This window comes from Canis lupus, chromosome 10 (assembly GCF_048164855.1).
Source record: "Canis lupus baileyi chromosome 10, mCanLup2.hap1, whole genome shotgun sequence".
Classification (NCBI taxonomy): Eukaryota; Metazoa; Chordata; class Mammalia; order Carnivora; family Canidae; genus Canis; species Canis lupus.
Window position 1 is genome coordinate 17432379 of NC_132847.1, and position 21947 is coordinate 17454325.

The following is a 21947-nucleotide window of genomic DNA, read 5'->3' on the forward strand; positions in this document are numbered from 1 at the left end:
AGAAGAAGGGTGGGACCGGAGGGAGCCTGGCGCCAGCCTTGCACGGAAGACTAGATAGTATGGCCCAGGGATGGAGGGAGTGGGGAGAGGAGGAAACAGGCACGGAGGGCAGGCGGGGGCCAGGCTATGCAGGGCCTTTGTTTCAGGGGTTTGTTGTGTGTGTGTGTGTGTGTGTGTGTGTGTTTAAAGATTTTATTTATTTATACATGAGAAACACACAGAGAGAGGTAGAGACACAGGCAGAGGGAGAAGCAGGCTCCATGCACCAGGAGCCCGATGCAGGACTCGATCCCAGGACTCTGGGATCACGACCTGAGCCAAAGGCAGATGATCAACCGCTGAGCCACCCAGGCGCCCCTTTTGTTTCAGTTTTGTGTGAAGGACAGCTGGAGGAGTCTTTGTTGTACTCTGTTTTTGTGTGTGGGAAGGGAGTTGAACTGATAGCCCTTCCCTACCGAGATGATCACTCATCTTTGGGAAGAAGATTAGGGGCTGGCATAGGTAAGAGCGGAGGACCAGCTGGGAAGGCAGGAGGCCACTGAGTAGTTCAGGACCGAGGTGTAGCAGCTTGAATGGTGGTACTCTACATAGAAGATGACAGGTAGAGTAATGCTCAAAGCTAACATGGATTGCTAACATCAGTTCTGCACTCATTGACTTGTTTAAAATTGAGGACCATCCTTTTAAGCATTATTGTTGGTACCATTTTGCAGATGAAAAAAATAATAGCTTGCCCTAATCTCAGAGGTAAACAATGGCAGAGATGGAATCCCATCTCATCCTGATGGCAGCATCCATGAGCTTACTACTATATACTCAATATGTATTTACTGATTTTAAAACAGATACAAAACAAACCAAGGTCAGGAATGCATCCCCTAAACAAACCACACTGAGGATGTGATATTGTTGAGGACACATCTAGGAAGTAGAATTTTCAAATTTGTACTTTATCACTCCAGCATTTGCTGGTAGCAAAAGAGGGGAATTTATGACTATCAATAGACTACCTATGATTATTTTTGAGTTGATACACTCTGATAAAACCTAATCCCTTTCTGGCTGGTGGGGGAGGGGGAGTCAATCTACAAAGCGCATTCCACCTAACAGTTACTGATATAGTATTTTTAAGGAAGTTATCTTGAGTCTAGTAATAAACACCTTGGTGGAACACATATAACTTACATTTTGTGGAGTGATAAATAGAAAAGCTTCCTAGGAATGCAACTTCAAATCAGCTTCCACATCTCATCTCTTATTGGAAAATGAAATAAATTGGATTTATGAAACCTGATTTCATCCAGTGAAGGAAAAGAATGACTTTTCCAAAGGCCATCAGTGAAGTCTTTTAGTATTGGTTATGGGTAAATTTCTATAAGGAGCCAAAAATTCACAAAAATCTTCAAAATTTGAGTTTAATTAGTAAGACTTTGTTCAGTTTTTCAGGTGATGGCATGAGGTTTGGTACATGATTGCGTTGAAGGCACAAGTTCCAGGAAATGGCTGGATATCCCTGAGAACTCACTGTTCATGCCCAGTCCTTTAGGGAGTGCATGGCTGAATGCTACAAATCCAGAAAGCAAGCCTAGCCTCCAGGTACTGGGCTCACAGTGCTGGGCATATGAGCTTGTCTGGAAAAGTGTTTGGAGTCCAACCAGGAAAAATTATAGTCTCCAAAAGTAGAAAAGGAAAACTGCCAAAGCAAAATTAATCAACACTTATTAAGTGATCACAAAATATAATACTGTGTCAGCTTCATTAATTGCTGGATTTAGTGTTCATAACAATTTCATTACATTTGAAAACAGTTTTTAGATGAGATGCTCTTACCAACTGAGAGTTCCTAAATATACAAGACAAGTGTTGAGAAATCACAGCATATTTTAAATTAGTTACTTTAGCCAAGTAATTTCAAAAGTAAAATGATAAAATTCTTTATGGCAAAATAATTGTGGGATGTGTACATGTTTTAACATGTTTGAAGTGATGTGAAAGTAAGAGCATTTAGAGAACATGAAAGTCTTAGAACAGTGACAGGTCTTATACAGCTAGGTTCACTCAAAACATCTTGTTCTAGGCGTTCGACCTATCTGGGCTCTAATTCGAAGTTATACACTGGGACTGAGGATAGGACTGATGTCAAAATCTCTCATTTGGGTTGAGTTTTTCTCTTTGATCTCAAGTTTCTGGCAGCTCTACAGTCAGTTCTGAGACTGAAGTCTGCCCTGGAGAAAGCCTGCTGGTCTAGTCTGGTCTGCAACTCCTGAGATAACCTGAAGGGTACTTTAGAGGACATGTCACCTTTCTTCCAGAGATGATCTGGAGCCAGGCTTCCCCACAAGGCCTCCTGAGGGCTGGGTGTGTGGTGTGAAGGGAGGCATCTTCACTCCCATTCCCCTGGCTTTGCCTCTGGGAAAGCAGGAGTAGAGGAAAGGCTTTTGATGTCACTGCTTTCCCTTGAGAATACCTTAAAAAGATAGTATGTTACGTCCGACTGTCATGCCAACTCTATTTTACAGTAAACTGGCTCCATACTGCTACTCAAAAAACATACCATCTGAACCTTGACTAGCAGGGACAGTCCCAGTAGTAGCCACAGTTGCGTGATATTGATGTAATCATGTTGGTAGAAGGTTTTTAGAAACCTTGGTAGATTTTCTTTCCTGGTCTTTTTCAGGTCTTTATACTGAACTTGTTTATTTATCTCATGAGTGTCTCATCCCTAGCAAACTCTGCAGGAAATGATCTGTAAGGGCCAGATATTGTGTTATGGTTAAGGTCATGGAGAAAAACCGTGGCAACCTCCCAAAGAAAAGACAGGCTTCTGAGTCTGGATGTGTTGGGTCAGCAGGGTCACTGTTGACCCCCCTCAGGCCAACCATTACAGGAAACAGAATTATAAACCTGTCTTACCAGGGGAGAATGGACTTCAGAAGCCTGATTTCTATATCCCGGTTGACATTTTAAAAACTCCACTCTTGTGCCAGAGGAGAGTGAAGAAAATTTTAAAAGGAGAAAAATGTTTATTTGTTTTAAGACTTTCTCAGTAATCCACTTATGCCATTTACATTAAAGAACCTTTCCATGTAAACATCATTAATTATGTAGTATAAGAGCCAAATAAAAAAATGCTTAAAAATAAAAGTAATTGTAGAATAAATTAGTATAGCTTGAGTGTACATATATTATACAGAGACTCTGGACTTTAATATTTTATTGAAGGAGGTGGATTTGCGATTTTCTACATTTGAGCTGCTAGGATGGAACCAACAGAAGTGACATTTTACAGATGGATACCAAAGCTGTTAAAGTTTAAATTCATACTGGCAATGACATTGTGCTTTTTAACAGGAGCCCTGACTCATGCCTCTCCATCCCCCCCACCAGCCCCTCCCCCCCCACCTAGAAAAGAATCTGGGGAGAGTTGTGGATTGAGTATTCCATGGATTTCCCCAGAAGGTGTTTTTGGAGCAGAACCATTATTGCTTTCAAAATCAGTAGCCTGCATCATACACTCAAGTGCAATCACACAAGACTGCTTGGGTCTGCGCTAAAGGAAATGAATTGTGTGTAGCCTGCCAGGCACAAGGGAGGCAGTGACAGAAGCTCTTCAGGAAATATGGCATGGAGACCTTGTAGTAGCAGCGACAGTAAACATTTGTATCACCTTTCGTAGTATTTCAAGGGTTTTCATGTATCTTATGTTATTAAATCCTTTACAGTAATTCTGTAAAATAGGTAGGGTATGTATTTTTACCAACCCCATGTTACAGACAAAGAAACTGAAGCTTAGGAAGGGAGGTCACAATGAAGCAGGGATTGGAAAGCATTTCCTAAATCCTATCTATATATATATTTTTTCTACTACCACATTCATATTTTTTTAAAAGTAAATGAAAAGCAACATGGTGTACTTCATAGCAATATTTTGTGCTATGTGGGATCTTTCAAGAACCTGTGAGTGCATTTACATCATTTCCTCAGGGAAAGTTTTGTTTTACATAGAAAGGCAGGAAATGGAGTTGAAGTGGGAAAAGTTTTTCATTTTTATGGATTAAACCCATCTGTTATGTTCACTAAGCCTGGATCATGGAAGAGGATAGATTTCTCCTATAAAGAGAGGAATAAAGGGTAAAATGTGTTTTCTTTGTTCCCTGGTTCAGATTCATACCCATCCATGGAGTCTTGTTCAGATAAAACAGGGCAGTAAGCTTATCCATCAGAAAGAAAAGACACTGCTGTCCTCAAATATGCCCTAATACCCTGAACAGTCTTCAAGAGAGTCAAAGTTAACACTGACTGCTCTGAGGGATTCTGAGGGATGATTTTTTTCACTGCTTTGAGCATCTTTCATAAATATGCTTAAATATTTTGCTATATTATCTGTTATGTCTGCACAGCACAAAATTAAGTGAAATTATCTTTTATTTATTCAGAATAGTGTCTACTGAATATGTACTATGAGGCAGTGGTAAGCACTAGAACTCTGGGGTTGAGCCAAAGAGACATGCCTCTTGTCATAATGGAACTCACAGTCAAGCAGAGGAGATGGATGTTAATCAGATGATTACAACAATAAATATATGCTGTAGAAGGCTCTTTCTCCAGTGAGAACAAAACTAATAGATGATTAGATAATTGGGAAATACAGTTAAAGTGGGAAATCATTAAAATGTGCATGTGCGTTTGAACAACAAGGGGGCTAGAGGCACCCACACCACACACAGTTGAAAATCTACATATAATTTTTGACTCTCCCAGAACTTAACTAACCTACTGTTGATCAGAAGTCTTACAGACAACAAAAACAATGGATGGACACATACTTTGTATGTTATATGTATTATATATAAAGTAATTATTAAAATGAAGTAATCTAGAGAAAAGAAAATGTTATTAAGAGAATAATAAGGAAGAGAAAATACATTTATAGTAGTGTACTGTATTTATAAAAAAAAAATCTGCATGTAAGTGGACCCATTCAGTTCAAACACATGCTATTCAACTGTGTATATACATACACACACACACACACACATATACATACACACACATATACACATTAATATATTTACTATTATATATACATTTATATATGTATATAGACATTTTATATATGTATGTCTATACAGTGTATGTATGTATACATATAAAATTTTATTTTTTACTTAAAATACATAAGGAACATTTATTTGCCAAGTTTGATAAAGTTCTTTCTTGCATAAAGTTCACTCAAATGCATATCATCTACAATTTCCAGTTTCAGATACTTTAATGTGGAGGAAGAACTTAAAGCACTTGCAAAGTAATTTGAGTTCATTTAGATTTTTATCATTTTTTTCTCCAGTCTTTTATGCTTGTCTTACTTACCACTAATCTAAGAGCCATTCCCCACCCCACCCACCAAGCTTTTTCAAGTGTTTCCAAAGCATTTAACCTATTTTTCATAGAAATAGCAACTCTCTTTTTATGCTATTTGATCAGTTTATGAGATATTTAATTAAACTACATAATTATAATCATCAAGTACAACTGGGGTAAACAGGTTGGATAACAAAAGCAACGCCCTCTTAGAAGGGCTATTTGGTGGGGATAGAAGTGATGAGGGTATTAGACCACAGAAGCCACAAGCGTCTATCACACTCCAGGCCATCAGTCAATATATTTTACAGATGGATTTGAAAACATCAGTTAATCCCCCCCACCACCCCGCTCTACAGGAGCTCAATTAAAAGAGTTTCTATTGTAATTAAAAACTAATAAGCATTACTAGAGAAAAGCAGTGAGTGCCATAAAGGTCTGCAACTGGGGGGATGTGATTCAGTCCTGGGGTGGCAGGAGAGGTGTCTCAGGGGACGGTACAGTTGAACTGAGATCAGAGAGTGATTAGGCATTTGCTCCAAAAGGGGCCGGGGCAAGGGTCTGGAGAAAGGAGGTCCAGGTAGCAGGAGCAGCAGAGTCAATGCTGTGTTCAAAATAAGGAACTGAGAGAAGCCAGTATGATCAGAGGGAAGAGCGACGTGGGAGAGCAGTCCCTCGACTGCTGAGACAGAGGGAGGTAGAGGCCAGTTCACACTAGCTTTGTAGGCTCTGATAAGCAGGCACAACTTCATCCCTCTTGACAACGGAAAGCTGTCAATGATGGTGAAGCAAAAGGGTCTGCTTATTTGATCACGAGCAGCCACTAGTTTGTTTTGACCCCCAAATCTCCTGGGGGCACTTGGATTGCTTTTATTATCTAAATACACCCTAGGTAGTGGACAAAAACAATATTTTCTTGACCTCTGGCACCAGAATTTCTCTTGCGGAGGGAGCTGTCCTTGAATAAGAAAATACATTCATTAGCTGCTCAAGGGTCACAGTTGAGGATCTGAGGATAGGTCAGGATAATAAAAGAGATGCTAAATATCTCTGCTGAGAAAGAGGGAGGGAGGGAGAGGAAAGGAAGGGGGGTGTTGTATTATTTTCCCAGGATTGAGAGAATACAGAATACAACAAATTGGAGGCTTAAAATAACAGACATTTATACTCTCAGAGTTTTGGAGACTAGATGTGTGAAATCAAGGTGTCAGCAGGGCCATGTTCTCTCATGGAGCTCTGGGTAGATTTGTGCCTCTTCCTGGTACTGGCTGGCAATCCTTGGTGTTCCTTGGCTCACTGCTGCATCATTCCAATCTACGGTATTCTCCCTGTGTGCCTTTGTCTGTGCCTCTTCTCCTTTTCTTGGAAAGAACCTACTCAAATGGGATCGGGGACCACTCTAAGGGCTTCATCTTAACTTGATTACATCTGCAAAGACTCTATTTCTTTTTTTTTTTAATTTTTATTTATTTATGATAGTCACACACAGAGAGAGAGAGATAGGCAGAGACATAGGCAGAGGGAGAAGCAGGCTCCATGCACCAGGAGCCCGACGTGGGATTAGATCCCGGGTCTCCAGGATCGCGCCCTGGGCCAAAGGCAGGCGCTAAACCACTGCGCCACCCAGGGTTCCCAAAGACTCTATTTCTAAACAGGGTCACATTCATAGATGCTAGAGGTTAGAACTTGAATACATCTTTTTGAGGGAATAATTCAATGCATAACAGGTGTAAAGAGAGAGAAGAATCAGCAAAATCCTGGGAGCTTAAACAGCTAGGGTTGGCTACAAACACTAAGAAATTGCTGGTAGTAGGATTGCTAAAAGAACCAATATGGTTTTCAAGAGCCACCCAGGTGCCTCCCTTAGGGCTTTTCTTTCAATGTTAAGATGTGACAGCCTGCAAAACATGTCCCTCATCATACTCATGTTGAGGCTCCCACTTTTTCAGTGAAATTTCTGCTACATGTGTTTGGAGAGGTGGTAGTGATGAGGGGGCAAGTGACAAGGGGAGTCATTGAGAAGGATTTGGGTCCCATGTCGGGGCCTCTGCCATAAAGAGTGTGACCACCAGAAACCCCAGAGAGAATATCAATTCGGTAAAGGATGAAAAGAGTAATTTTATGGCTGTAAATCCCTCTCCTTACCGGGTATGAAGAGATAGATTGGATTTCCACAATCTCTAGCATGGGAGTTTGTTAGGCTAGGACCAAGGTTTCAAATACAATTGTTATTGGGACGCCTGGGTGGCTCCGCCAGTAAAGTGTCTGCCTTTGGCTCAGATCATGATCCTGGGGTCTTGGGATCAAACCCTGCATCAGGCTCCCTGTTCAGTGGGGAGTCTTCTTCTCCCTCTCCCTTTGCCCCTCTGCCTGCTTGTGCTCTCTCTCTTTTTCTGTCAAATAAATAAAATCTTTTTAAAAATACAATTATTATTAAAAATCTTCCTCTGCATCTTTCCTATCATCCCTTTTTTAGTGTACAGGGTATGATTTTGGCGAAACTAAGAGTGTTTGTGATTTGCTTTTAGGAAAGAATGAAGAATACTATATTCTATACCTCTTTCCCTACCTTTTTCTAAATTAAAAAATTCCAAATTGATTACCACTTGGGTGGCAGGAGACTATCCTCTAAAGTCCAGTTTTCATCTCTTGTCGGTCTCCCTCCTCACTTCACAGGAAGCCTTTCTGTTTCATTCCTCCACCGGCGGGAGGGCTTCCATGCCTTTCACTCAGGTTTGCACCCAGCTCTCAAAATGAAGGGAATGATTTCCTGTAGTGAGTCCAGATGTTTGTGTTCAGTATTATTGCCATTAGCCATCAAGTCTGAGAGTCGTACAAAATTAAATCCGTCCTTGAGGCCTGGAAGGGAAGACAGTTTGATAATAGTTTAATGTCCTTGGAGTGAAATAGCTAAATGGGAAGGAACTATCACTTCCATGAGCTACGATCCTGGATCCTGCATGACAGCCTCTCCGTTCATTTCTGTGCTTCATTTACATTGGTGTTTAACACAAATGTGCTTTTAAGACACATGCAAACTTTGTAAAACCTAAGTAACTAGCAAATGGTTAGAATAATCAATAAGGCATGTATATGGGGTTTTTTTTGTTTTGTTTTGTTTTCTGTAAGCAGTTTGGGGAGAATGGGAAAAATTGCAGTTGGCAAAGGTATTCTTTGTGGCTTGTACATTGTGCCTCTGTGGAAGCTTTCATGCCGTATTGTAGGTACTTTATGGGCACAGAGACTGCTTAGGCAAAAGAAAGCAAAAAGCAGAGCAATTACCCAGAGATCGTAAATACAATACGATGTTATGTTTGGATATTTAGATAAGAAATCTCCGGGTCTTCTTTGTGAATTTTGCATGGGTTATTGGTTGGAGGAGCTGGATCATGCTCTTTGGTACCCATGAAGGAGTTGGCTAACCCATGCATCCGCCCTCCCCCCCCACCCCCCCCGCATTATGCCAGGGAAATTATGCCTTCTAGCTGCTGAGGGCAGATGGACCCTCTTGGTAAACTGGACAGCCATCCTCTTCAGCCTTCAAGAATCAGCTGGTATCTTCTAGAACCAAGCCATAACAGCAGGACTCCTGCCTGCAGAGGAAGTGTGTCCTCCACAGAGAAGGCACGCCTGTCAGGGTCAGGAGTCCTGAGATGGCCCAGAAAATGTTGGTGTAAGGGCCTCTGAAGTTCAACCCCAGGCTGGCTCCACGTGTCAGGCTCTCTAGCTCTGTATGGTGTTCTTCCCCATAATTCCTGTAATTTCCGCTCTGCCCTCATTCTTCTTCATAACAACCCTTTAAACACAGTATGCCAGCCGATATAAGAGGATTTGGTGTGATTTTGACCCCACCCTAAGCCCAGGAGCATCTTCTTCTAGCTCTATACAGACTCTCAATGGCTGCCACAGGAGACTAAAGCAGAGGAAAAAAGTCCTTCAACTTGACCTAGCCTGTGGATGCTAGTTACTCTGCAGACGTAAAGCATTCTGAACTTTTAAACACTTCACTCTGTTAATAGCAGTAAGTCAAGTTGGCCGAAATTCAGAAGATATTTCTTGAAATGGTGATCAACTTTAAGAGATTCTTTATAAAATCAAAAGTGTTATCTACTTTCTAGGGAAAAGCAGGAAGACTAAAGGATAACAAGACTTTGGCAGTTGGAAACTATGTGGGGATCAGTTATTCTCATTAGTCAAAGAGACCAGGCGGGAGTAATTGGCATAAGCTTGATGAAACAAAAGACATGGAATATAAGAAAAACCTCATTATAAGTACAAGGGAACTTTGGCATTGCCCTCTTGTACTGCCGGTGACAATTCAATTATAGTAGAGTCATATTTCTTATTTTGCACTTGTTAATTGGTGAAGGCCTAGAACAACTTTGTGAAATTACTCTCTTTTTCTCAAGTGTATGTGGTGTGTGCATGTGTGTAAAAAGGGAAAAACAGAGACACAGCAGAGACATATGTTACTAGCTCCATTCATCTGGGGAAAGCTCTCAACCTAGAATTATTCTTTCTTTCCACTATGGAGAGGTGGACGGTTGCTTTGAAGACATCTACTTCCAGATTTTTACCTACCAGGGTCTAATTCTGGGGTTATTTGTGGCTTCCTGGTTTCGCACCACTCTCATTTCTGATCATCGTTGACTGTCAAACAAATGCAGATGGCAGGGCAGAAAATCCAATCAAATGGAATTGTCAGTTTGTGTTTCATTGTACTTTCTCTGCTTGCCACCTGTTTTAGAAGCTTATTTGATTGTATATTATCTCTTACAGTTTGCTTGGATTCTCCTTTTCTCTTGGTCTGGAGGGAAGGGGTGGACGGAGAGAGAGAGAGAGAGAGAGAGAAGAGAGAGAGAGAGAAAGAGAGACAGGGAGAGAGAGAGAGGGAGAGTGAGGGAGAGAGGGGGATGAGAAACAGGAGAGAGAGATAGGGAGAGCGACGGGGGTGGGTGAGAAAGAGAAGTACAGCGAGACAGGGAGAGAGACAGGGAGAGAGACAGGGAGAGAGGGAGGGAGGTGTTTAAAGTTCTTGGCCATCTACGGTCACTGGTGCTCCCGCAGGTGATTTACACACCACATAGTTTCCACCGTCTGTGTGCTATAACTTGGGAACCCAGTGGTAGCTTGACCTTCAACAGCTGCTCAGCCTCTTGGTCTCTAAGCAGGGGCAGAGGAGGCCATTATTGCAGGGAAAGAACATGTGGCTTTCCAAACGCATGAAATACATCTATTGTGACCAGATGAATTAGGTATTCATGAAAACGGCGAAACAGAAGATTACTCTGCTTGCCAAGCAGTCACCTTGGCTGAGCACAAGGCTCAGCAAACAATGCAAAGCTCCAGTTCCCTCATTTATTTACTTTGCCAGTCAATGTGTGCAGCATGGTGGCAGGTTTCCACAGCAAGCCGTGAAAAGGAAGCTAGAAGAGGTCTATGTTTCCAAGGAAAACTGAATTCCACTATGCTTACATTTTGATTTCATATCAACAAGTCTTTATAGGGCATTCATTAATCTAACATTATCCAAACAAAACTATAATTCTGTGTTATTAGGAAAAGAATGTATCGGCCACAAGGTGAGTTTCTGCAAACACTGGGAAGCTTCCCCTTCCCTATTAAATAAATATCCCGCTAGTGTGTGTAAAATGATGCACACCAAGATGATAAGTTTTAATGTTTCTGTTTCTTATTAATTCCTGACTTATTAATAGAGGATCATAAAAATGATCCCTGTTTAACAGATGGGAAAAATTGAAGCCAGCGATGTTCATTAGGCAGAGCTAGAAAGAGTGTCGCTGTGTTTTGACTCTGAGTTCATATTCAGTCTGCCAGAACACCAACTCATGTGGATCTGACTTTAGTGTTAATGTCAGTAACAATGACGACCAAAAATATGGTGACATTAAAATGCTGTCCTTGGCCATTGGTTCTGTTCATAGCTCATCAGGGACATAGTTCTAATGCTGGTTAGGTTTACACAAATGTGGATCCTCCTAGCTTGAGCCCTTAGCCTTCTCTACCATAATCTCTCCATCTTTACATTCTCCACTGGGCTGGGTGTGTTTGCACTGTCACAACTCCTCTTGTTACTCCTGGGCTGCCAAGGCTGCAAAGAGACTCCCTTGCAGCTAGGGCTCCAGATATGATTTCAGGCTTCGATGATTGGATGGATTCATATAAGACTTAAGTTCAGAATTAAGTTAAATGGCAAGAGTTATGGTGGTCTTTTAGACTTCTATCTATCTATCTATCTATCTATCTATCTATCTATCTATCCATCTATCTTCCAGGAAGGATTTAGCAGGAATGAACAATTGTCATCCCTGCAGAGCTGATAATGAGGTGTAATGCTGGAGGCAGCACTGCACTGACAGCCTCTGGCTTCTCAAGCTTCCTGAAGGTGCCCAAGAGGGCAGCTTCCACTGGGGGTGCAGTTCTGCAGTATTGTTTCAGGACTGCTCCCCAGGCTCAACAGGGAGACTGCTCCTCCTGACCTTTCAATGATTTTATTAGCACCTAATTCTCTGTCTAAGATCTCTTCCTACTTAAACTATCAAGAGTAGTTTCTCTGATCTGCAGTCCTGACTCATCCACTGCTTAAAGAGACTACCTTTGAGCCCATTGCATCCAGACTCAACTTGTGTTTTAGCATGTCATATTGCATTTAAGTTGTTCTTCCTCTCTCTCTGTCTCTCATTACCCACCACCCCCTAGTCCTCAGACTATAAAGTTATTCATTTTTTAGTCGTGCTGTATGTAGGATAAAGCCTGGCACATAATATTCACTTAAGAGTGTTTGTTCAAATAAATGGATGGATGGCTACATGCAGAACCAAATATCCTGTGACGCTTAGTTCACAGGAGAATGAAAACCTTGCCGAAAATGCAATTTTATTTCCTACGTATGCTATTAGTGTATTTTATTTAATAAAATGTAGAAAGGCACACACTTTTTGCTTGATATTAATCATTACCTTTTACTTAAACAGTCAAATGGTACTTGCTGCTCAGCAGTTAAATATTTTGCTGTCCCCGGAAGACTAGCAATGTGTATTGATAAATGTGAGCCTTGCCTTTTAGCTCATGCCTCCTACCCGTGACATTTCTTCTCAGGTAAATTCTGAACAGGTGCTGCTAGCTGGCTCATTAACTACATGGAGCTACGGGAATTCTGGTGAGATGATCCCTCACCAGAAACTAAGCCCTGCGTTCTTTAAACACTGCACTGGACGTAAAGCATCGTGATTCTTTCTGTGTTGCCATCAGCGACAGGTACTAGCTTAAGGTACCAAAAGCCGGAGTTGATGTTATATCTTATCTTTTCTCTGATTCTCCCTTCTTGTCATCATTCAGTCTGCTCTTTATCACTTACCTGTTTCCTTTCCCCATTAATATTTATTAAGTGCCTACAGGTTGCACAATAATTATAATAAAAATAATAAAATATTGTTATAACTCTTTAAAACCATTTAAAAGGCTTTTATAATTTGTAAGTCATTTATTCTCGCTAAAACTTTCTCAGGTTGGGAGCGTAGCCATTTCAGCTTCTCATTTCATTGATGAGCATAGAGAGATATAGAAAGGGTGAGTATCCTGCTAAAAGTTACACAGTAGAACTGGGCCTGGGTGTTACTAGCTGCCTTGACTCTAGGTTTACTGTTTGTCTTGAGCCATATGTTTTATGGTATGAAACAAGACTAAAAGAGAGACACAAAATAGGCAATATCAGATCCTGAGGACTTTGTACCGCAGACCAGTATATTTTATACATGGAAACACAGAGAATGTCTTGATGAGGATTGAAAATACCTCCACTCAATCATGAAAGGTATTTTTATTATCAATGACTATATGTAGTGTGTCTACATGCAGCACCCAAATGGAGAGAACATATGCCCCTCAGCTGGCAGTGATGAGTGTCTTTGGCATTAATGATGCCACTGCAGCAGCAATTGGAAGAGGTCATCCACTCACAGCATCTTGACCTAATCTGATGACATACAGGCTATGAAGCAACATTTCCAAGTATGAAAGCAGCCAGGGAGGGGGATTTGGGAAGGAAGAACATCCCAGAAAACAAGTCAAGTGGGGATCAAAGGAAGGGCCTGGGGGATATAGAGGGACAAGGCAGAAGAGATTGTGTGAATCATTCTCTGTGTGACCCCAGGGAGCAAAATACACCAGTGGGTGGAATGACAGGCAGACAGAAGAAAACATTTTCTGACAATTAACTCCAAAAATGAAATGGGCTACCCTGGAAGTAATAAGCTCTTTGTTACTAGAAATGTTCAAGAAGATGACCATCTATCAAAGCTGTGGTAAGGGGCCTCCCTTGTGGAGAAATTAGATAGTCATCTTGTTGCCAGACTAATGCAGGCTGGTTGCTGGATGAGAAGCAGGCCTAACCAGAGAGTGTGATTCAGCAGCTCTGGGTGGAATTCAGAGAATTTCTGTTGGAAAACGTTTGGACTGGATCAGTAGACTCTACAGTGAAGGGTACAAGAAAGAGGATGTTTCCTTCATACTTATGTTTTATATAGAAGTAAAAAAGGAAGTAAGCTTACTACTGTTCGATGTCTAATGATGTACACAATGTGTGTCATATCTGAGATATCACATATAATATGGCAATCAGAGCAGGAGCCCTCCTCCACTGAAGGCTGTGGCCATGTCTTCTTTGATTCATTCCTATGAGCTTGTTTCCATATATTGTAGTTTATTATGTCCAGTTAGAGAAATTTATGGACTGTATTATCTTAAATAACAGAACTGAAAACAGTATAATCCTGACAGTATTTTGAATGAAATGGGAAATAACCATAACAAACTTTTGTGTCACAGAAAGGTTTGCAGGTTATCTTGGGTCAAAAATAATTAAAACACAGTCAAACTCAAAGTAGTTCTTCTTCTTCTTCTTCTTCTTCTTCTTCTTCTTCTTCTTCTTCTTCTTCTTCTTCTTCTACAAAAAGACAGATGTGCATTTATGCTGACCTCCTGTGATGACAAGTAGCTGTTGGTTGTAGGACTCTTAGCAGACATTTGTGAAAAATTAGACACACTCAGGGTGCCTGCCTGGCTCAGTTGGTAGAGCATGTGAACCTTAATCTCAGGTCATGAGTTTGAGCCCACATTGGGCATGAAGCCTACTTAAAAAACAAAAAATGAAATACAGTTAACCTGTTTCATTTGTATAAGGTTTAATATGTTCTGAGCATGGTTCTATTTTATATGGGTCAAGCCAATGACTCTTCACACACTCTTAAAAGGTAGGAACTACTAACTACACCTGACAGATGGGGAAACTGAGGCACAGAAAGGTAAAGTAACTTGCCCAAGATCACTCAGGTAGTCAGTGAAAGAGCAGAGTGTAAATGAAAGCATTTAATCAATCAACTAAACTAATATACTCCTTCTCTGAAAATGCAAAATCAGTTACTTTTTGGAAGGAGCTTGTGCTATGGAGAAAGCATTTTAAAAGTAATGTCTGGAAACATTTCCTCACTGATATTGTTTTTGTTGCCAAAACTGCAGAAGTTTGTAAATTTTAAAAACCACAACACCACAAACATAGAAAACATAGTAACAGAATTTCAAAACTGATTTAAAAATGAAGAATTCAGTGTACTTTGGACTCATTTATTAAATATATAAAAATATAGTAAGTTTCAATTTGTTGACAAGAACAAATGCTAAAGCAGGATACATACAAATTTACTAGCAAACTTTTACAAAAATGTTCACATAATTGGTGGATGACTTTAAAAATAACTTTCATCTTGAGGGTATTATGCTGAGTGAAGTAAGTCAATCGGAGAAGGACAAACATATGTTCTCATTCATTTGGGGAATATAAATAATAGTGAAAGGGAATATAAGGGAAGGGAGAAGAAATGTGTGGGAAATATCAGAAAGGGAGACAGAACGTAAAGACTGCTAACTCTGGGAAACGAACTAGGGGTGGTAGAAGGGGAGGAGGGCGGGGGGTGGGAGTGAATGGGTGACGGGCACTGGGGGTTATTCTGTATGTTAGTAAATTGAACACCAATAAAAAATAAATTAAAAAAAAAAACTTTCATGAGGAGGGCATCTGGCTGACTCAGTCCATAGAGCTTGAGACTCTTTATCTCAGGGTTGTAAATTCAAGCCCCATGTTAGGTGTAGGGATTACCTAATAAAGGAGTTTCCATGATTTAGTAAGCCCAGCCAGCAGTTTGGATGGATGTATTTTGAGAAGCATCTTCCTCAGCAGTGGCAGCCACTAAAGCTGCACCAACCCAAATCCCTGTATCACAAAGTATTAAACTAAGAATTAAAAAAAATTATGATTCGTATTCAATTACATTATTCAGTAGAGAAATGTTATCAATGGTGGCATGTTTTTAGTAAGAGCAAAATTCTTTATTCCTGTTAACAAAATACAGTAAAACAAGTTATTGCATTTATTTTTATTTTATTTTTTAAAAAACTTTTTTTTTTAAAGACTTCATTTATTTATTCATGATAGACAGAGAGAGAAAGAGAGAGAGAGAGGCAGAGACACAGGCAGAGGGAAAAGCAGGCTCCATGCCAGGAGCCCGATGCGGGACTCGATTCCGGGTCTCCAGGATCATGCCCTGGGCCAAAGGCAGGCGCTGAACCGCTGAGCCACCCAGGGATCCCCTAAAACAAGTTATTTTAAAACATTTTATCTACATGCTATCTTTTAAATTTTTTTTGCATTTTATATGTTTCCATAACGATCATAACATCTTGGTACAATAGCTTATGTATATAACATGTAAATGGTTATATAAAAATAACAGGGTGCATGTTTACTAAGGTCAGCAAGTTCAGAGGCCACGGGGTATGACATCATTCAAGGTCCATTCCCTAGTTTGGAATCTTTGATTCTTGGGCAAATGCTCTGCTCTTATTTGGTGAGAGATAAAACCTCGATGCTAGAAAACACACTTCCCTCCAAGGCAGGCAGCACCTCATTATCCAGCTCACTGCCCAATTCCCGTCCAAAAAAAGAAAAGAAAGGAAACGCTAAAGACACACATTTCTGAGTGAATTGGTTTGATTTAAGACTCAGAGCTATCTGTGTTTTGTACAACATCTAATGCACTGTTGATGCTTAATAAATAACAAATCGTGGTATTAATAATTAAGAATTGATGTTACTGCTCCTGTGAAATGATTTTCAGAAGAATTATTCCCCATTCACTCATAAAGAAAAATGAGAGGTAGAGACAGAGCAATGGCTTTTAAGGAAATTTATTTCCAGCTACTTTGTGTGCATGTGGTTTTTATTCCCTCCTCTCTGGTAAATCTGATGAATAACTGAAGAAGGCAGATCAAGCCAGTCTAAGCAGCTCCCCCCGCCCCTTTTATGTCCCTATCTTTAGGTGGGAATGTCTAGGATCTTGAATTGTATGATTTTAAAGTGCTTGGCAAACATTAATTAACTGAGGGTCGTTCTTTGTTTGAGGAGAGTTATGTCTAATTGTGAATATGTCTCCAATTACCTGCTCCTTTCTTTTGACTGTATTATTATCAAAAATGTGCAGTATCTGGTTTGCTTTTACAGTTATTTTAGTAGGCTTTTTGAAATAGGTAGCACACACGAAAAAAAAGGACATACAGTTATCCTAAGGAGAAAAATCATAATTATACAAAATTTATGTTTATGTTCATACTTGAGCATATTACACGTATCTACACACACACACACATACCCTTCTATGTGTAGCCATCCTGTCTTGCAAGCTGTGGATTTTGATGATTGTGATGACCTACAATGATCTGGACTCCATTCCTTCTGAGCTGGGGGGGGGGGGTGATTGTTGATATTTGCTTTCTAATAGCAGAAATCAGAAAAGCTCTCCAGAAAAGTGAATTAATACTCCTGTGAAAGCAAGTGTAATTAATCATGAGAGAAAAGTGGCCATGCATATCCACGTAGTTCAGAGAATTGGCTGAGTGCTGTTGATTCATTACCTACCACAGACCCCTCCTCCCACCCCATGCAGGAAGAGGGGTGACGTTCGGACAGCAACCACACCTGATGCTGGCATCGTGGGTCAGGAGACCAGATGGATTACAAACTGTAGGAGACACTGGGCCTGTATTTTGGCATACGCAGTACACACTGTTAATTAGGAGCATAGCTTGGAACAGTGTCTTAAATAATTAGCCAGGGCAGGTATGTGCCTGTGCTGGGGCGGATTACAGATTTTTCTGTTGCTTAGAGAAATTTTCTATAGTAACAAAGGAATAGAATGTAAATTAATCCATGACTGTGGGACTCATACTTATTATGCTTTTCAAAGCAGGCTTCTCAGTAAATCAGCTATACCTTGTAGACCTAGCAGTAGCCTATAAATACTGATGTAGATGTCACTCTTAGCTTCATCTTGGCACTACTCATCAGCTTTCAGAGGCAGTGTCATAGGGTGGAGATGATAGACTTTGATGTCACGCACACCCAAATTCAAATCCTGCCTTCTTGATTTACTGGCTGTGTTACACAACAGAGTTTAAAATCTTCATCAGTAAGATAGGAATCATAGTCCTTCTTATGGGTGGAATTGTGTGGCCTCTCCAACCCTCCACCCTCCTCCAACTCACCTACAAATTCATATGGCAAGGTCCTAACTGCTCCCCCCTCCACCCTACCATACCTTAGAATGTGACTCCAAATCTCCTATTTGGAGATAGGGCCTCTGAAGAGGGAATTTAGTTAGATTAAGACTGTTAAGGTGGGCCCCTAATCCAATGTGATCGATGTCCTTAAAAGAAGAGGAAATTGGACCCAAAAGAGAGACTCTAAGGAAAGAAGAAATTGGGCCCACGGGAGAGGCACTAGGGATGCACAGGGGAAGACTGTATGAAGTGGCCTCAAGATTCTGGCCACTTGCAAGCCAAAGAGAGCAGCCTTGAAGAGCTGCTTCTGTGCTGGCCCTCGGAGGAAGCCAACCCTGCGGAACTATGATGTTGGACTTGCAGCCTCCAGACCTATGAGCAAGTATATTGCTGTTGTTGAAGTCGCCCAGCCTGTGATATTTTGTTATGGCAGCCCCAGCAAACCAAAACAGTATCTGTTACGGAGTTATTATGGAAATAAATGGTATCACATTTGCAGAGAGTCTCTGCATATGTCCTTAACAAAGGACCATTGTCACTGTCATTCAGTAAATATTCTCTCCCTTCTCTTCCTCACTGAAGAGGTTGTCATCTTCCATGACTTCTCAGCCATGCCTCTGTGATACCTGTTTGAAATTGGACTTCAAGGCACTGTGGTTCTTTCTCATGTGTCAGAGGATGTGCCAACTCACCCTCTTTATGGAATTGTAAGCCGCCTCTTCCCAAGTTATTACTGTCTGGGATTTTTCCCAGTGGTCTTTGTCAGTACTGGCTCAAGGAGACAGTCCCTCCTTTGGGATAGCCTTCTAGGTAGGCAAATTCATCTTCTTCTGAATGTCCTTCAGAATCTACAAAGGAAGAGTTGTCTGCCAGTGGGGGAGATAACTGGAGAGAGCACGAGAGGATCTGTTGCAACGCTGGTGCTGTAATGAATGTATTTCTGAGCGTTCTTCATTGACATGAAGTGTTTGGATACCTAATGTCTCCACATTTTATGCAAAGTCAAAGTGGGTGTTATCTCAGGAGCAAACACAAACATCTCTGATGTTCCCACTTTCATGTTTGGTTTTGCAGCCAAGTACATTAATACAGTCCCAGAGTTGCAGCACTTGCTGTCCCAATTCCAGACAGAAACTGTTGATGACTCATAGTCATGCTGATGTGATGGCCTCACATCCGTCCCGTCATCTGGGAAGGCTGTGTGTGCTACCAACTGTTCTTCTCCTGGACTGACAAGGGAGGAAGTGCCAGGATGACAGCATAGTACATGAAAGGTGGCTGAGATACAGGGCGATTTTTAAGATATTTAGGAGCTAAGAGATTCTTCACCCATTGAATTCAGAAATGTTATCTTTCTGCTATGGGCTAAAAAGTTTGTTGACTGCAGTCATTTGTGTATTCATTAAATTTTTTAGAAAGGATTTTATTTATTTATTCATGAAAGGCACACAGAGAGAGGCATAGGTAGAGGGAGAAGCAGGCTCCTTGTGGAGAGCCTGATGTAGGACTCGATCCCAGGGCCCCAGGATCATGCCCTGAGCCAAAGCTAGATGCTCAACCACTGAGCCACCCAGGCGTCCCTGTATTCATTAATTTGATTAGCATTTACTTCATGCCCATCAACTGTCAATCACGGAAATGCTCTTTGAGGAGCATAACAATTACAGTAACAGTACTAATAATTAATGTTTTGTTTTGTCATAGGCACTGGCTTAGGCCCTTTATGTATTATTATTGATTTTATTGGTAACATTAATTGAATGTCTCTGCTGTAGCAGAAGCTATGCTAAGCAGCTTGCCTGCACTTGGTTCTTCAAGTGACCTCATGAGGGAGGTGCTCTTTATCCCAATTCACAAGTGGGAAAGCTGAGGTTCAGATAATGCTGAAGGTCACATAGCTGATAAATGTTGAAGTCCGGAGTAAAACTTAGGTTGTTTGGATCCTAAAGTCTATTCTTTATTCACTTGCTCAAAAGATAGTTGGGAAGGAAATGTTCTATAATAATTGAGGTCCCTTGTACCCTGCAGTTGGAAGTTACTCTCAGGAGAAATATTCTTCCTATAAACAATGTTAGCTTTATTTGACCAAATCATGTGTCTGGTGTGATTTTCAGACTATTTCCCTGGGTTCTGAAATCTCCACCCCATATCCCTGAAAGCAGCTTTTCATAGACATTTGAGAGCTACATTTTGTGCCCAGTGGGGGAATGGTTATTCCGTTATGTCATTTACACCTTCATGTCTGTGTTGGTCATGTTCATATTCTCTTCAGAGGTGCTATAGAGTTCAGTGCAAGTGGCCTTGGGAAAGCAGGGAGAGCCAGGACCACGGGACATGTGAAGGTGTGAGAGAGGTGTGCCCCTCCAGGGCCCAGCAGGCAATGAGGCCCAAGACTTCAGAGGGATTGACTGGTTTGTGTCATTGTGAGCTAAGGTTTCCTGAAGCTCAAGGTGGCTCTCTTTCCAAATATATCCAATCTCCAGCTGGATGATGGCTTGGATAGCGATGTGAGGGCATAGGCAGAATCAGGCTACTTTAGAAATAAGGAGAGACTCCATTTCTCAGGAATTTACATCTAACCATGGTATATCAAAAACTCTGCAGCCCATTTGAATGGAAATTATTCTGTTTAATCCAACTATAACCTAATACTACTAATAACTAATATTGATATTGGGACCATTTACAAAGCACTTTTGTAGGTATTATCTCATTTGATTATTCCAGCAAGTTCTGGAATGAGTATTTCCTTTTTTTTTTTTTTTTTTTTTTTCTGCTCTAGGAGAACTGAGACTCACATAGTTCAGTGATTTGCCCAGAGTCACAGAGCCAGGCTATGGGGCATATGTGGGGAAGTACGCCTTATCTTTGGGCAAAGTCATAGGTCCTTTGGCCATATCAACCTGCCTCCTTGACCACATGCTCATTCCCCTTATGGAACCTGAAAATACTGAGCTCCCAAGTCACAGACCAGTTTCAATAAAGAATTCTGACCTCAGTTTTTTTACTCTATGGGTATACACCGTCTGTCTGAAGGCCAAATTATGGAAGCACCCCCTCTCCCTGGGGAGGACTTTCATGGGTATGCTGGTGGTTGAGAGCCAGCTCTGCTGTTGCACACCTTAGCAGACAACGTCTGGGCTTTGGCCAGATTCCTCATTTTCCTTTTTACTGTTTGTATGTGCCAGTGGGTTTGATGTAATTTGCTTTCAGTGGCCAGGCCTGGGCTTTTATTTTTTTCCCCTCCTCAGGGGACCACCCTGACCAACATGGGAGTGCCTCTAGTTGGTCTGGACACCTGAGAGGTATAGCTTACGTCTTGGAGTTCCTCTGTGGGATCAGGTGAAGTCAACTGCCAGTGGGTCTTTATCTGAGATCACATCTTTGCTTGACTTCCTGCTCTTCCAGTCCTGCTTCCCTTACTCCCATTCATTCAGTGTTCTCTCGGAGAGAGACTCTTTGGACATGAATCCTTATGTCCAATTTTGCTTCTAGGGAGCCTGGCTTAAACCTAAAGCAGTATGTTCCAGAATCTTTTGGTTGCTCTAGTTTACTGTTTGTTTTCATGTCTTTGATTAAGCAGTTTCAATGTTTATCACTTGTCTGACCTTAAATTATTAAAAATATCTGAACCCCTTTTAGAATCTCTAAAATGGGGATAATAGCACCTATCTGTTAGGGCCATGGTAGGGATTTAATGAGATAAGGTAGGTAAAGCACTTGACCTAATGTTTACAGGTGATGTTTGGGTATTATTACTTATTTTATTTTATTTTATTTTATTTTTTTATTATTACTTATTTTAATATTTTGTGTGGAGATTTCTTTAGTGGCATTCTGGAACACAGGGCCAGTAGGATGAGACAAAGCCACAGGATAATTCTAACCACAGTGCAGCCTTGTATCTTTGTGAATTTCATAGACTTATAGACAAAAGCCGTTTATAGCATGTAATC

General features: G+C 40.9%; 1 protein-coding gene across 5 annotated transcripts in view; it reads left to right on the forward strand.

Annotated features, from left to right (window-relative positions):
• Positions 1-21947, forward strand: part of MEGF10 (multiple EGF like domains 10) — a 320109-nt gene that overhangs the window by 458 nt on the left and 297704 nt on the right. For 4 of the 5 annotated variants that reach the window (XM_072840841.1, XM_072840842.1, XM_072840833.1 and 1 more), the window contains exon 2: positions 12481-12639. The exons of the other annotated variant lie outside the window; for it this stretch is intronic. The gene's annotated coding sequence lies outside the window, so the exon portion shown is untranslated. The remainder of the gene's footprint in view (positions 1-12480; positions 12640-21947) is intronic. 5 annotated transcript variants of the gene reach the window in all.